Source organism: Festucalex cinctus, chromosome 1 (genome assembly GCF_051991245.1).
Source record: "Festucalex cinctus isolate MCC-2025b chromosome 1, RoL_Fcin_1.0, whole genome shotgun sequence".
In the NCBI taxonomy this organism is placed as follows: domain Eukaryota; kingdom Metazoa; phylum Chordata; class Actinopteri; order Syngnathiformes; family Syngnathidae; genus Festucalex; species Festucalex cinctus.
The window spans coordinates 16,997,661-17,013,533 of record NC_135411.1 but is presented as its reverse complement, the minus strand read 5'-3'; the positions used below and the strand labels follow the sequence as shown (position 1 = coordinate 17,013,533).

General features: G+C 39.1%; 1 long non-coding RNA gene across 1 annotated transcript; it reads left to right on the top strand.

Annotated features, from left to right (window-relative positions):
• The first annotated feature begins 14,254 nt into the window (after positions 1-14,254).
• Positions 14,255-15,666, top strand: LOC144016354 (uncharacterized). The gene is made up of 3 exons (XR_013282896.1): positions 14,255-14,663; positions 14,802-15,055; positions 15,149-15,666. It is a non-coding gene; the product is annotated as an uncharacterized LOC144016354 (long non-coding RNA).
• The last annotated feature ends 207 nt before the right edge of the window (positions 15,667-15,873 follow it).

The following is a 15,873-nucleotide window of genomic DNA, read 5'->3' as shown; positions in this document are numbered from 1 at the left end:
TAATCCATAAAATGTTTTTTTTTTTTTCCCTGAATGCCAGTTGGTAGTCATTTATTAAACATGCATCCTTTTTGAATTCCATTGGCAGGGTATCACTAGTGCTTCCTGTTGCTGCTTTTCCTGCATCTGGCTTAGGTTTGGTTCCCAGGTTGCGTCAGGAAGGCCGCAGAAAATCATGCGTCCAAATAGAAGAGCGGCGATCTCCTTGGGGGAAATTCAGTTAATACATGCTCTCTTATTTCAATCCAATAAAGACACACCCACGCACACGCACTAATGGCTCGGTGCACAGCATGCATCGAGGGACAGCTTAAGTACAGCATCTGTTAGTACATTTACATGCACGGTTTAGCCGAGCTACCGCTTTAGCTCCACTAAGTCATTTAATTGGACGGGAGGTACTTGAATTGTCCCAGTGTACATACGCTGGAAGGGAATCAGTCGAGTGACAGAATAGTGTCCGCATCTGCTAACTTTTCAGCTTCTCCTCTATTATTATTATTACAGGGGATATTCGGTGGTGGTACCAACTTAGTGGTTTTGAGGTTACTAATGGCATGCAGTGAACGAGTTTCTTGGCAGAAGAGTACAGCGTCACATAATAAGAAGGCATGGTCAGTTACCCTTGTACCAATGTATTTTTAATTGTTCCATATTTATGCTTGAGTATTTTTCACACAAATATGCATTTGCTACTCTGTTAGCATACTAGGGGTGTGAATTGCCTCGTACCTGACGATTCATAGGTCACGATTCGATTCGATACCGATTAATCCGGTATGAATTTATGAAGTCTATTGTCGCGATTTTTTTTTACTCAAATTTAGAAAATAACATTCAGTAAATTTGTACATGTACACTGTAAGATTTGTATGAAGTTGTATTATTTATTGATCTGAAACTTCAGTTTTATAACTGTGATCCACTGTATTTAACAAACAGGTTGTAACCTTTTTTCATATTAGAACAGTATTGAAATAAAATATTAAGGCTTAATGTTCCATTAATATAACATTCTTCCATGCTTAAGGTGTGAAAGTTAAGACGTTTTGTTGACTATTTTTTCATCAAAAATGGATGTTAAAAAACCGATTCGGCTGCCTATTAAATCGATTCGAGAATTGCGTGCTGTAGTATCGCGATATATATTGCCGAATCGATTTTTTTTTTTACATCCCTATAGCATACAGTAGGTTAGTGCCACATTCAACAACACAGACATCATACGTCAAATTCATGGTCTATTGGCTTCCTGCATTGTGGCAATTCAGATGTTGTCATGAAGACAAAATGGTCTTGGTGAAGCAGCATGTGGTTTGTGATGTCATCATGAGATGAGTTCAATGTTTAGTGCAAGTACAGCAGTTTCCATGTTAATCAGAAGACTTTGCGTAGTCACGGATACCTAAAAATAACATAATGTTGCCTACCTGCCGTAGTGAGAGCTGAATTCACCAGCAGCCATCTTGCGTTGCCACTTGCTTAACGCACCTAACTCAAATACAGATTGATATCGCCGCTGCATTTTCACGTTATTTTCTGAAATGCATTGCCCATCATGACAAAAAAAAAGAAAAAAAAATCCACAAATTGATTCTATTTGCACATCAATAATGAAAGCCGTTCACCGTGAAATGTAAACGTAACCGTTTTAAGTCAAAATTCACGTTTCACAAGTTTTTCTTTGATACGAGGCTCTCATCACTCCATACCTGAATCCATGCCATAATACTAGGGGTGTCAAAATTTGTGTATTAATTTTTAGTCAATTTAAAGGTCCTTTAAGGGCACAATTTTTTTTTTTTTTAACATGCGATTAATGACCACCGCTTACTTGAAAAGCCTATACTGGGGGAATTCTAGTCGCCACGCAGCAGACATGTCCACATTGAGAGTTAGCAATAGTAAATTTAAAGGGATACTTTACTTATTTAGCCATTTTTGGCAGTCAAACATTAATATTTTGCCTATAATAATTTTGATATTTTCATCATTTTTCATGTACAATTAATACCTTTAAAAACACATTTTGCAACTTGCTGTCGACTGAAAATGACATCACAAGGGCACAGGTAACCAATCACAGCTCAGCTTGTGAATGTCACATGGCCAAACCTAAAAAACAGGTGAGATGTGATTGGTTAGCTGAGCCCTTTTGATGTCATTTTCAGTCGACAGCAAGTTGCAAAATGTGTTTTTAAATGTACTAATGGTACGTGAAAAATAATGAAGGTATCAAATTAATTATATACAAAATATTAACTTTTTATTGCTAGAATGGGCTAAATAAGTGAAGTATGCCTTTAATAATAATGCATATATTTGTGGAGGTCAAGTTGTATTTTACAATTTGAAAAATGTGTAGACTTTCACAAGTTACTTCATGTTAAATATTAGATAGCTCTTAATATGAAAAGAAAACTGCACTGAGCTGTCGCCAATGTCTTACAAATGCAATTATGCTATCTAGTGGCAGAAAAAAAATACCTCAACGCATATCAAGTACAGTACATCTTTTTAACTTTAACTTAATTTTCTGAATTATTATGTAATGACTGTATCAATGACTAAAAGATGCAGCTATTTTTCTAGTTTTTTTTTCACTTTTATGTTAATAAGAGTATGAAAACTTAGAAAAACATTTGTATTATACATTTTATTGTACATTTAGAACAGATAAAAGCATTTGTGATTAATCGTGATTTAGATAGATAGATACTTTATTAATCCCCGTAGGGGGAAATTTAGTTGTCCAGCAATAGCATCAGGAAAACAAATAAATAAACAATAAAAACATACATCTCAAAAGTACTCAATGTATAAAAAGAATTTAACTATTGAAGTCATGCGATTAATCAGGATTAAATATTTTAATCACCTGACAACCCTACATAAAACACACAATGATAATAGTGTTTACTACGAAAGAACAGTGGCAACGCAAGATGGCTGCCCTTTGCTTTATCGGCCGCGAACCGCAAACCCTCTGGCTCCTGAGATGCAGAGTCTTAACTGTGTGACAATGGTTCTCACAAGATGCATTTTTACATTGACACTCAAATGCAACATCTGGTTCTAATGGGTTCACAGCTCAAGGCTGGGATGGAAAATGAGGTTAGACAAAATATTGATATTCCAATAAATCGCAGTATTAGCTCTTAGTGCACAAATCTGATACGCCAACATAAGGTGCCAATACTGTCACTTTCCACAGTGTTCTCCGCCGATAAATGATTTTAATTTTAATTTTTGTTTGATTTTGTTAGGACGAAGAGAAAATGTGTTGCTTTGCTTTAGGGAAGCAAACAGATCACCTTGGATACTTGAACTTGGTTATGTTTTGCACCAATCATCGACAAGATTTCGACTGATGAGCCCTTGCTTTTATAATAAGACAAATCATTTTTTAATCGACCTGGAAAGCAGATTTTATATCATTTTTCTCTTCTTTTCTAGTTTATGTGCGAATCATTTCTACACATTTTCAGTTACAGTTACATACTGTATATGGGGATCCTCGGTTTACGGTTCTGTTCAGTTCTGTTCCTGCAGCGGCGACTTAATTACCCTAATAGCACTGTAGTAGTAAGTCACAACTAAAATAAATGTTTGTATAAAATCCACTTGGGCCCTAAATATCGAACAATCAAACGAAAAAAAGATAAGTACAGTGGTACCTCTACTTACGAAATTAATTGGTTCTGGAAGAAAGTTATTAAGTAGAAAATTTTGTAAGTAGAGACGCATTTTCCATGTAAATGCCCTAATCCGTTCCAAGCCTCCCAAAATTCAGACATAAATGTTCTATAAAGCATAAAAATGCATCAAAACATGTAACAAATACATGTTATAATAAGATTTTTGCACAATAAATGAGAGCTGTGCATAATGTAAAAAACAAAGAATAGAGTAAAGAATAAAAATGCTGCTCATTTACCTTTTAAACTGCTGCCCTCATCGTTTTTTGCCCTCTTTGGTTCATGTTCTCCTCTCTCAGAAGTGTTTTGTTTTTTTGGTTTTTTTTGCCTGGTGTTTTGTAAAGAACTGATCCATGGATGTTTGCTTTTCATTTTTCTTTTTTTTTAAAAACAAAACAAAACAAAACAAAACAATCCTTCGGAAATGTCCAAGGCAAACATCATCTTAGTGAGCAAACGCCCGACTGGTGAACACTTTTTCTGGGCGATTCTTTTAAACAAATTCTAAAACTTCCGGTATGACGAGGCATCTTTTTTTTTTTTTTTTTTTTTAAAAGGCCCGTCTCGTCGCAATTAAAAACTTACTGTGCCTTCATCAATCACCAATTGTTTGAATTTTTGCACATTCGTTGGCCGTTAGTTCATACATTTACGTAAAACTATCGGAACACCTCATGGGCCGCGGGATGAATGATGAAGTCGCTGTATAGACACCGATCTAGTATACGCTCATAGATAGCGATGGTAGAGGCTCCTCTGAGCCAATGGGATGCCAGAAACATGCACAAACACCGATCTAGTATTTACGCTCATAGGTACCTATGGTAGGAAATAGCCATAGCCGAAAGTATGTTGCGTTCGGTAATGTATTTTTACCTTTCGTATCTAGAAATTTCTTTCGCAACAAGAGGCAATATTTTCCCGTTGAGGCGTTTCGTAACTCGAAAATTTGAACAGACGTTCGTAAGTAGAGGTTCCACTGTACAGTGGTTACTAGAATGTACCGTCTTCTTCTTGCTCCACGTGTCTTTATTAAAATCAAAACCTCATATGTTGATACCATCAAAAATTGAGGCCCTCCTTTTCATTGCTTCCCTCGGAGTAAACAAACATCTTTGTGGGATTAAAGTGATTATGTGGACGGCCGCATAAAGTCTTCATTTATCTGCGCTCATTTGGGGTTTTGGAAATGGAACAAGAAAAACCCATTCATACAACCACTTCATTGCGCACTCGGAATGTCATAATTGTGGCACATGAAAAACACTTGCAGACCATCAATATAGAACAACCAAATAAGAATCAGTAAGTGCGCAGCGAAGTGACCGTATCGTTTTGTAGGTTGTTTTTTTTTTAATTCTGATGACATAATGACTTTATGGCAAACCGTGGCGATAATATCAATATGACAGTTCTCCGTGTACCGTGCTTTCTTAAGCAAAGCAATCCAGAAAGTGCTCAATTGATCTCTGGACTAAACATGTTCAATACAAGCATCACTCTCATTAATTTCTGCAAAGGATTGAGTGGCTTTGTTACTCGATGCCCGCAGTAACAAACCTCCAGCGGCCTTTTTCCCAGAACTCCCCACCCCGACGATGCACTTTTCCCCCTGAAGCTCCACCACAGTAGCTCGTTCGATTGACTTTCCAGACCGCAGCTTAGCTCAGCTGCTCATGCAATCAGTGCTCCCTTTTTGTGTGTGCGTGTGTAAATTTATGGCGGAGTTTGACTTTTGCCGACACGTGTATTTGTTTGCGCGAGCTTGCGTGGGGTGTGATCTTTCAGCGTGTTGCATACGTCACATACGCTGGGACTTCCTGATTGTCACCATCATCGAATCGCCCCAACGCGTCATCGGCCGTTTGACTTCTGGATTGTGTATTTAGGCCACATTTCTCTATTTATCCAACTCTATTTTGATTAGCTGAGCAAATGTCGAAAGATTAATGCCGAAGCTGCTCGGCCCGTAAAATAAGATGTATATTTGTTCTGGCGCTGGCGCGATACTATAGAACGCTAATCGTCCGCTTTTCATGTTCAAACACTTTGTGATCGTGCAAAACATTGTAGGATTTTGGTGAAGAAGCAATTATTCAGCAGGGCGGCGTGGCATGCCGGGACACTGTTCTCAACAAGTCCTTTCATCTGCTATTAATTGAAACATTTCACCTCACTCGCGCTCCAAGAATGTGCACTATTTCGCGGTGGAAACTGGAAAACATGGTCTAATACTGGGCTCCGGCAATTCTCCTTTTATTTGACATCTCTCGGCGAGCTCATGACGTGAGCGCGTGAAAGCGAGGGGTCTTAACGGAGACTTAGGTTCAGCTCGTTCCGGGCCTCTCATCTCTGGAGTGCCTGCAAAGGTGCCCGGGCGCACCAAATCCTCGCTTCATTTCTCCATATGAACTCATTTCCTTGCGCCGCTTCTCCAGTTCACGGTAATGTAACCCGAGGAGAGCGTGCAGCGAGGGCCTCCGGGGGGCCACGAGCATCCAAGAGCCAGAGAATTAACCCCTTGGGTCAACTGCATTATCCACCTCTATTTATAGTTAAACTTTAATTTTTAGCGGGTGAAAAAAAAAGGCAAAAAAAAAAAAAACAGGATTACAGGGGTCACGGCGTGAGATTTGCAGTTAATTAAATCAATCGTGGAGATTGACAAAATCTGTGCCTTTTCCATTCAATGTTCTCTCTTCTTGGTAATCTTCATTAGATTATACTCTGTGCCCCAGATTTATTTTTATTTTTTCTCGTTCAGAGGACGTACAACACAAAAGATAATTAAGGCCACAACTGAATGAAAAAAATAATTGCATTTTCAGGAACTGAGATCGACCTTTTTTCTAGGACAAAAAAAAAAAAAAAAGTCTCAATCTTGTTCATGGAAAAACACCATCTTATAAGTAGGCTGTCAGTTTAACGCCCAAGTCACATCTCTGGGAGATCTAGAGGTTTTAAAATTATGGCAGTGGTAATGGTTAAACGAGTAAGCAAGTTTATTTATAAAAAGAACAAACGCTCAAAAACCACCACATCTATTATGAGTTCATTTCATGCCATCCATACACCGAACCTCAGCTCGTGGAAGTTTAGATTCAATTTTGTTAAACAATTTTTTGGGAAAAAAAATTAAGTTTAGAGCCATCCATTTTCTTAGCCATTTATTCCTCACAAAGGTCGCCGGAGCCTATCTCAGCTGGCTTCGGGCAGTAGACGGGGGACACCCTGGACTGGTTCACAGCCAATCCGCAGGGCACACAGAGACGAACAACCATCCACACACACAAGCACACCTAGGGACAATTTGGAGCGCCCAATTAACCTGCCACGCATGTCTTTGGAATGTGGGAGGAGACCGGAGTACCCGGAGAAGACCCACGCAGTCACGGGGAGAACATGCAAACTCCACCCAGGAAGGCCGGAGCCTGGACTCGAACCCGAGTCCTCAGAACTGGGAGGCGGACGTGCTAATCACTCCGTGCCGCCCAAATTATCAAAGTCATGATAGTGATGTTGACCTGAGTGTTTCATTTTTTTTTTTTAAACAAAGTAGCATAATGTGTTGATATCCATCTACCAAGCTATCAATTTATTTATTTTTTTTTACCAAAAATGCGGTATTAAGAATTTTTGTTAAATAAATCCAGCTGTTGTCTTGTACGATTGCTGTATGCTATATTTCTTTATTTCCAGCATGGCTCTAATACTCCTTTAGAAAAAAGGTCCTTGCCTTCAATCATATAACTGTACGTCATTGTGATGCACTTAATTTAACATAACTTCATTGTGACGGTCTTAACAGAAATATCCCACAGTTATTCTCAAATTGTCAACATTTTGTGAAATAAATATCTGTTTTTAAATAGATCGCTGTGCCTTATTTTACTTTAGTTAGCAGGAAGAGGAGCTGCCCACTGTGCTATATTTACTCAACCGCCACCATAGGAGGGGACAAGTGGTTCACGTATGCATAAATGCTTTACTGTAGTTGTTTACCTTGCATATCTGACACACATGTGAAATCACAACTTCCCACCACTGATAAAAGCCTTAAAAATGCAAAATCATGGTGGGCAAAGAGAAACGTGCCTTTTGTTCAAACAGTCTTGTGTCAAACTTTGCACATGGATCAGGATGAAGGGCAAACTGTGGGGGCAGACATAATGACGCAGATAGCACCTCCCCTCACTTCATTTGCACACGTTTAATGACCAAATTAAACAAACCCTCTTTATAAAACACACAGACAGAAAGATGGATGCAAAACTATATACATTCATTAATCTTAACCCATGAGTGACAGCCACTGCAATTTGTTCACATATTAAAAATAACAAAAACAGCGAACCCCCAATTAATTCTAGACTAGATGCGATATACATAGAGATACCATATAAAAACATGGTCAACCTCCCATATGCTAACGTGATTAAATGCATTAGAACTTCAACACAATTTTTAAAGTATTCCTTGGTGCATTTTCTCACTTTTATCCAAATAGCAAAGTGATTGATAAATTTAGTCTACTGTGCAACATAAATCGAAAGACAATTGTAGCATTTTACCAAACCAATAAAGTTTAAAAAAAAAAAAAAAAAAAAAAAAAAGAATATCCATTAGCTTAATGCTAACATATAATGTGAAACACTACTTTAAAATTAGTATACTGAACACGCGCTACACTTTTGGGCATAGGTGGCAAGCTTCGGTCCTCGAGGGCCGGAGTCCTGCTGGTTTTACAGGTTTCCCTACTCAAACTGCAACTGATTCCAATTAACAGGATCATTATCAGGCCTATGCAGAGCTTGCTGATGAGCTGATCATGAATCAGCTGTGTTGAAGAAGGGAAATATCCAAAACCTGCAGGACGCCCTTGAGTACTGGATTTCGCCACCCCTGCCTTTGGGTGTCCTAAGCTGAAAAATCAGATGGTGCCCGCCCACTGAAAATTTGGGTCGAGAAGGGATGGGCAATAAATTGAATTCTATTAACTCATTTGCTCCCAATAACGTGTAAATATGTTTTTTTTTTATGTTTTAAGTGTCCCAAAGACGTATTTATACGTTTTTTTTGTTTTGTTTTTTCATGCTAGAGCATACAGAAGGCTGTGATGCAGCCTCTCAACTGCAAAGAACGGTTGCAGAAATGGTAGTTATTACACAAATGGCCAGCAGGTGGCAGCAGAGTAAAGGAGATCAACCAGGGCCATCTAGAAAAAAAGCTATATTACTTCAAATTTTAAATAGATTTGTGAAAACCGATAAAACTTAGCTCTCTTCTAATGCTAATTGCTGCAAAACGGAAACAGATAGAAACATACTTTTTCCTGATGAAAGAAGAGACTTTAATCTTTCTTTTGATAGGTTCCATGCTTTTATAGCAATAGAACACAATATTCTGTGGGCCTTGCAAAATCAGTCAAAATCCAGTAAAACAGCCGGGAGCGAACGGGATTGCTTCTGTGAAAATGGCTGGGAGTGAATGAGTTAATTATCGTTTTGAAAATCGAATCGTTGAAAATTTATCTATTGTGGTCAATTTTATACACTTGTATACTTACAATGTTTTGTTTTGCTCTTATTTTATTTATTGTACTCTTCACTGCATGGTATTCCATGTTTCATATACATCACTTTGTGTACAGCAATGCTTGTTTTAAAGTGCTTTATAAATAAAGTTGAGTGTTTTTGCTGCATTTCTTTTGTCCTCCCATGACGAATACTTGTGAGCACTGACTTGAACCATGCAGTGTAAATCCCACCAGAGAGGCCTGGGTGCTATTAGAGGTCATTGTCAGTGTAATGCAGACCAGGTGACACCTTCAGTGAGAAGTGAGCTGCTCATCAGAGCGCACGTGGTAATTACTCCAACACTGTTCTTCGCTCCGCCAATCCACTCCGCCCATCTCCTTAATTCAGCACACCCCAGCCTGAGTAACGCAAGTCGCTTGCCCCGAGCACAAAGGAAGCCTGTGTGAGGTGTTCGCCCGCCCCCGCGAGCCACCCCCTCCGCCCCAAACAGTGTGGCTGATGTGCTCCATTTGCCGGATGACGGACCGAGCGGGACGAGGCAAAAGTTCACACACCTTGCTGGCTCGCATTGGCGGGGAGGGCGGCTTGACCCCGCTGAGCCGCTCCTCGGGGGCCGCCACCGCCCCCCCTCCTTGCTTGCGTTTTGAATGGGTCCCTTTACTGACACCTCCGTTGTCCTCATGCCACCACTAGCTCAAGATTGGAGTGCAGTGGTGTGATTGGTGGTGGTTTGGGACACAAATGCAGTAATGTTTTGCTTGAGTGCAATAATGTATGACTTTATGAATAAAATGATGGTACTACAGCATTGCTTCTCAATTATTTTGTTTGCGCCATACCCCCTCCAACTCTTTGACAACACCATAATTTCATTTGTTGTCAGGAGACATCTGCAAAAGAGATAATACTCCTTGCACGCTCTGAGAGTGCCACTGCCACCTACTGTAGTGGATGTGAAATTACACTTTATTGTAGTTAAGGAGGAAGTAAAAAAAAAAAAAAAAAAAAAAATCTCCACAATAATATGTTCTATGCAGCCCCACTAGTCTAAATATGGTTAATATAGCATGAGTGTAATATGAGTTATGCAGCAAAATCTATAACGTTTTTATCAATATAAGATGGCGGCCATTTTGCCACTTGCTGTCGAGTGAAAATGACATCACAGTTGCTCAGGGTGCCAGGTAACAACCAATCACAGCTCAGGTTCAGCTAACAGGTGATCTGAGATTGGTCGTTGCCTGAGCTCTGAGTAACTGTGATGCCATCTCAAGTCGACAGCAAGTGGCAAAATGGCTGCCACCTGAGATGGATAAAAATGGCTGGAATTTGCTGCATAACTCATATCCCACAAATGTATTATTAATCAGAATGTTATGTTTAGACTAGTGAGGTCACATTATTGTCAAGAAATGTTTAATGTTGACTTCCCCTTTAAAATGGACTATAGTATATACCATTATGATCTTGGTAATTCCAGTTACAATGCGCTAACTTTTTGAACCTTTGCAAATTGCACATTTAATTTTCACATACTGTATTAGTGCTCTCTTGGGACTCTGATTTCTAAATTTCTGGGAAAAAAATGTGTTTGCTTGTACAAATGAAAAGGGATTAAAAGAAAAATATTGAAGAAAAAAGTGGAAATATTTAGGGATTTCTTTTGTTAAAAAGGTGGAAAAAAATATTTTAAAAAAGGGACTTGAATGGGGGGGGGGGGGGGGAATTTCCTTAGAGTAAAGTTAAATTATAACTTTATTCTTTTAAGTTAATTTTTTTCCCTATTAAACAGTTTGAGGAAGAAAAAAACATTTTTGCAGATTTTTGTATTTTTTTTTCAAGTTAAAAGTCATACTCCAGCTATTCATCCATTTTCTATCTACTTGTGTGTTTCATGGTTAATCATGAAAAAGTCGTGTGCATTTCCACGACACAGACTCTCCACATTTTGCTTTGTCATACACAGGTACATACAAATTATAAATGTGGTTGTTCAGTTTTATACTCTTAAACATACATTTTGTGAAAGATAACGTGATACGACATAACATGGCATGATTGGTTGCTACAACGGCAAAGCTGGAAAGTCGTGAAGACGTGCAAAATGGCTGTGTGTGTACACCGCTTGATGAGTAATACATTGGAGAGTGTTTGTTCATTGTCAAGGGTCATCCACTAAATGACCACAATAAAAATGAAACTATCGAGGTTTGCTTGTACAGATATTAAAGGATTTCCCTGCCCTACCTGTACCGCCAGATGTGTTTGCAGAGGCTACATTTTCCAGGACGCCGGTGCGTAAAAGTGCGTGTTTGACTTTTTAATCAGTGCACGCTCAGCCGCGTCTGGGTGGGAGGTTGTGACAAGCAAAACAAATGGCAGAGCCACCACGTTTCCTCTTTTCCCACAATTCAGCTGTCTCAGTGAAAATGATCCGCTGGTGACTGAGCACAATTTGGCATCCCCCCCCCCCACACACACACACACAACACGGACACACACACACAGCACCCTCCCTGAGCACACAGACACCCACCCTCTGACCCCGCACATGTGCACCGCCCTTACTTTACCACCCCATAACCCCCCCACCTTCGCGAACATACTCCACTGCTGCCCAGAGGAATTCATTTTCTAATTTTCCTTGACTGAGCAAACAATACACACGCCTTAACAATGTTGACATCTCTAATGCCTTAAAATGCAGTAGTAATGGAGCTTTGATTGCTCGTAAGTGGATACACGATTACAAACACGGAGCTCACCACGCTGGTGTCCTCCAAAGATACATCCAAGAGGAGAAATGAGAAAATCTGTCAGGATCTTATAATTACTAACACGCAGTTCATACCGCATTTCATGACAATATGCAAATGATGACATGTAGGTGACCTACTGCTGCACTGTCAGTTATACGATAACCAAGCAGTGACACATTAAACCCTTTATAGACACTCATTTAACCCAAAGGATATTACAATACTTTTCTGTATCTATTTTATTTTACACCACACAAATTTATTTCCGCTGACAATCGTGCATCACCTTCCCAAGTCAGACGTATGTTGTAGTACCAACACTGACCTGTGAGAGGCAGCAAATAGAAGAAGAAGAAAGAGCAGAAGCTAGGCTAAGTGTTAAGGCGCAATGCATTGTGGTCTATATCAACCCGGTTGAGTGAACATCGATGTTAACTACTTTTCAGAGTGCATTGTGGGTAATTTTGAGTGCCCTACATTTTTGCTCCCTGGACATTCGGACGCCCTTACAAAATGGCGTGACCCCTCAGTAGGGCACTACAGGGTGCACATTCGGACACAGCCACATCAACAGCTCAGTCAACAGCAAGGGGCAAAATGGGCACCTCCCCAGAGATGGATTAAAAACGTGGATTTTGCTACTTAATCCATATTCCACGAAAACAATATTATCTCATTCCAACCCAAAGACGAGTAAATACGTTTTTGGGAGTGAAGGACAAAAGTGTTAAAAACGTATTTACACGTTCTTGGGTCGGAATGAGTTAATGAGAATGTCGTGTTTAGACTTGACTTATTGTAAAGAAAACGTTTGTATTAACTTCCCCTTTAATGAGCTAATTTAGTTTAGTAAATCTAAACAGAAAAAACATGTTAAGAATTGAACATGAATAAATTATGCAATTTTATCATGCATATATTTTATTCAAATACGTTTTTGAAACATCATGGTAAACATTTTCCCCATAGTGACCTTCATGAGGAAAGAAACTTGCCACTGTGCCATTTCCAGTCCAAACAAACAAACAAACAAACAAACAAAAACTCAGTTAAATAAAATACAAAATTCAAATATATCCAAAACTGTTTTACTTTCAATATTATTAGAACAACAAACGTTTTGACATTATAATTAATAACCAAATGTATTTTCCCTGTATAGAAAAAAAAAAAATCATTACCTCGTGTGTGTTTTATTTAATATACAACATGCATTCGTTTTAATTTTTTTTACAGTTATTAATGTATTTTTATTGAAGCTGTGTGGCTTTTCTTGCCAGTGCTGCTGTGGGTTTTCCCTGAGCGGGCCGTGCTCCAGAGAGCAATCAAGTGCCTCGTTCACAGTCTGTCACTCCCCGGCTGTGGCGCTACCGCACAGTGATGTCAGCAAACTGTGAAACCAAACTTTGTACACACAACTGATTGTTTAGTATCATCAGTCATGTTGTAGTCTGATACAAATACGAGACGAAGATTTATACGATCCTTCAAAAAAGGCTATGCTAAGCCACACTGTGATTTTGTCTTATTCAAACACCGCAATGATTAGATTAATCATTTTTCTACATCCTTGCTTGTTTTGTTTTATGCGTTAATAATACAAAATAAATGAGGCACAATATCCCCCTCAATGATACATAGTACCTCCACTTGCATTCAGGATCACCTGTGCTTTATTTTGACAGCACTCATTAACCATGTGTCTCACTCTGTTAATAAGACTAATTGTTACCCAAGTTAACAGCCTGATATCATTTCACAGTTTGAATCAGAGTACCTGTTGTATTCCTCATACTACTGTGGGTTAGGCTGAAAATTCACAAATCTGAATAAGTCACTTTTCTGGACAATAAATCTTTACTACTGTAAACATAATAGTTATAGCCTTGTATCGTTATACACAAACAATGTTCAAGTGACGTTTATATACCCCACAGCATGGTTCAATTTATTTATCATTATTATTATTATTATTATTATTATTACTATTAGTAGTATATTATTATTTTACAACCCCTCGGTCCTGCATAGGTACTGGTAAATATCTAAACAATGTTAACTCTTTGACCGCCATAAACGTTTAAAGACGTTCAGTATAAACCTAGAATTGGCCGCCAAAGACGTTAATTGACGTCTACTATGTTTTTTTATGGAAACGGGTGGAGGAAAGCCTTGGGCAGCTGTGCTCCAAGTATCAAGCCGATCGGGTTACTATAATGAGTATTCCTGGCCACTAGATGGCTGTGATGAGTCGTTTGGACAAGATCGGGTAGGAGACAACAGTAGAAGAAGAGAGGCGGAGCTAGAGTGTTGAGGGGGAGAGAATGGCTAACTTGGCTAAGGGAGTCAAAAAGGCTACAGATGGCAATCAGCTCACGCTTGATCCTTATTTTCAAAGCTCAAAAGCATCGACCAGTGCTCAAGAGCACAGTGATGACGGAGTTAAGTCATAGTTGAAGCGGTGACGCGGCCGTTTCGACCACGTCCTAAGGCCCCACCGGCTAGCGATGCTAATAACGTCCTAAGGCCGCACCGGCTAGCGATGCTAACACCGGAGAAAAGTGGTGCACAACTGAGCACGTCTGCACAGATGACGTTTCATCGGACGATGACGACTACTATGGGTCCGATTCAAGACAGTCTTGGACAGTCTTCCAAAGAACGTGAAGGTAAGCGCTAACATGCTAAGAGATTGCTAGTAAGATTACTTTACTAACTTTTCGGCGATCTGCTAGCAGCGTGTGTAAATGTGCTGATATACACTAGAACATCTATTACCTATACAAACGTGAATGTATGTTTTATAGATCGTGCTCACAGCAACGTCCGACCGCTGGTTCTACGACAAAGAAAGGTAAAAAAACAAAAAAAACAAAAACGTTTTCAATACACCGCAACAAGCTCCCCCTCATAGGGCCCAAAGTGACCCTTCTCTCAGTGAGCAGAACAAAGGTAAAAAGAAAAAAAAAAAGATTCTCCACAGCTCTAATAAAATATTTGATGGTAAACTTCTTCTATAATTTACAGAATGTGCATCAACCAATACATCGAAGAAAAAAAGGTAAACATGCACACACACACACACACACACACACACACACATTGCATCACAGTGCTCTAAAATAATATATGATATTGAAATGTATATTTGCAGATCCCAAAGATTCTGGCTGGCTTGAAGTTGATGAATTCGGCTGGCAGCCAACCATCTTCCCCTTTGCTGCAAAACCAGGACCAAGGGATGCTGCAGCAGAGCTGAATTCCCACCTGCCAGCTGACATCCTGGAGCTCTTCATCACGGATGAACTTCTCCAGCACATCGTTCATCATACCAACCTCTACGCAAATCAGTCCATGCAGAAGCAGACTGACAAAAACTGTTGCGCACGTGTAAATAGTTTGCAAAGAGTTTTCCAAATTGTTTGTTCGGATTGCTACTGTTGCATGTAAATAAACTGTTATTTTGCAATCAAAAAACATTTTTTATTGTTGGGGTAGTGTTTTATAGAAGTTTAGGTGTTTGTAGAATCACTCATGCAAAAAAAAAAGTGCCAAATTCACTAGAGTGCATGAAATAACATCGTTTCACAAAAAGCTTGATTTCTCCGTATTTTGGAAGAAAATAGAGGATTTGGGTGAAACGAAGGTGTTTTCTATTGTTGATTACTGAAGATCCGAATAAGGTAGAAAGAAACTTTTTTTTTAGATGAAAGATGAGACTTCAATCTTTCATTTGGTAGTATCCGCGTTTCCATAGTCCTAACACAACATTTTCTGTGGAGCTTGAAAGATCGGTAAAATTCTGTAAATCAGCTGGCAGTATAGGGGTTACCTTTTCCGAAAATGGCTGGCAGTCAAAGAGTTAAAAAAAAAAAAAAA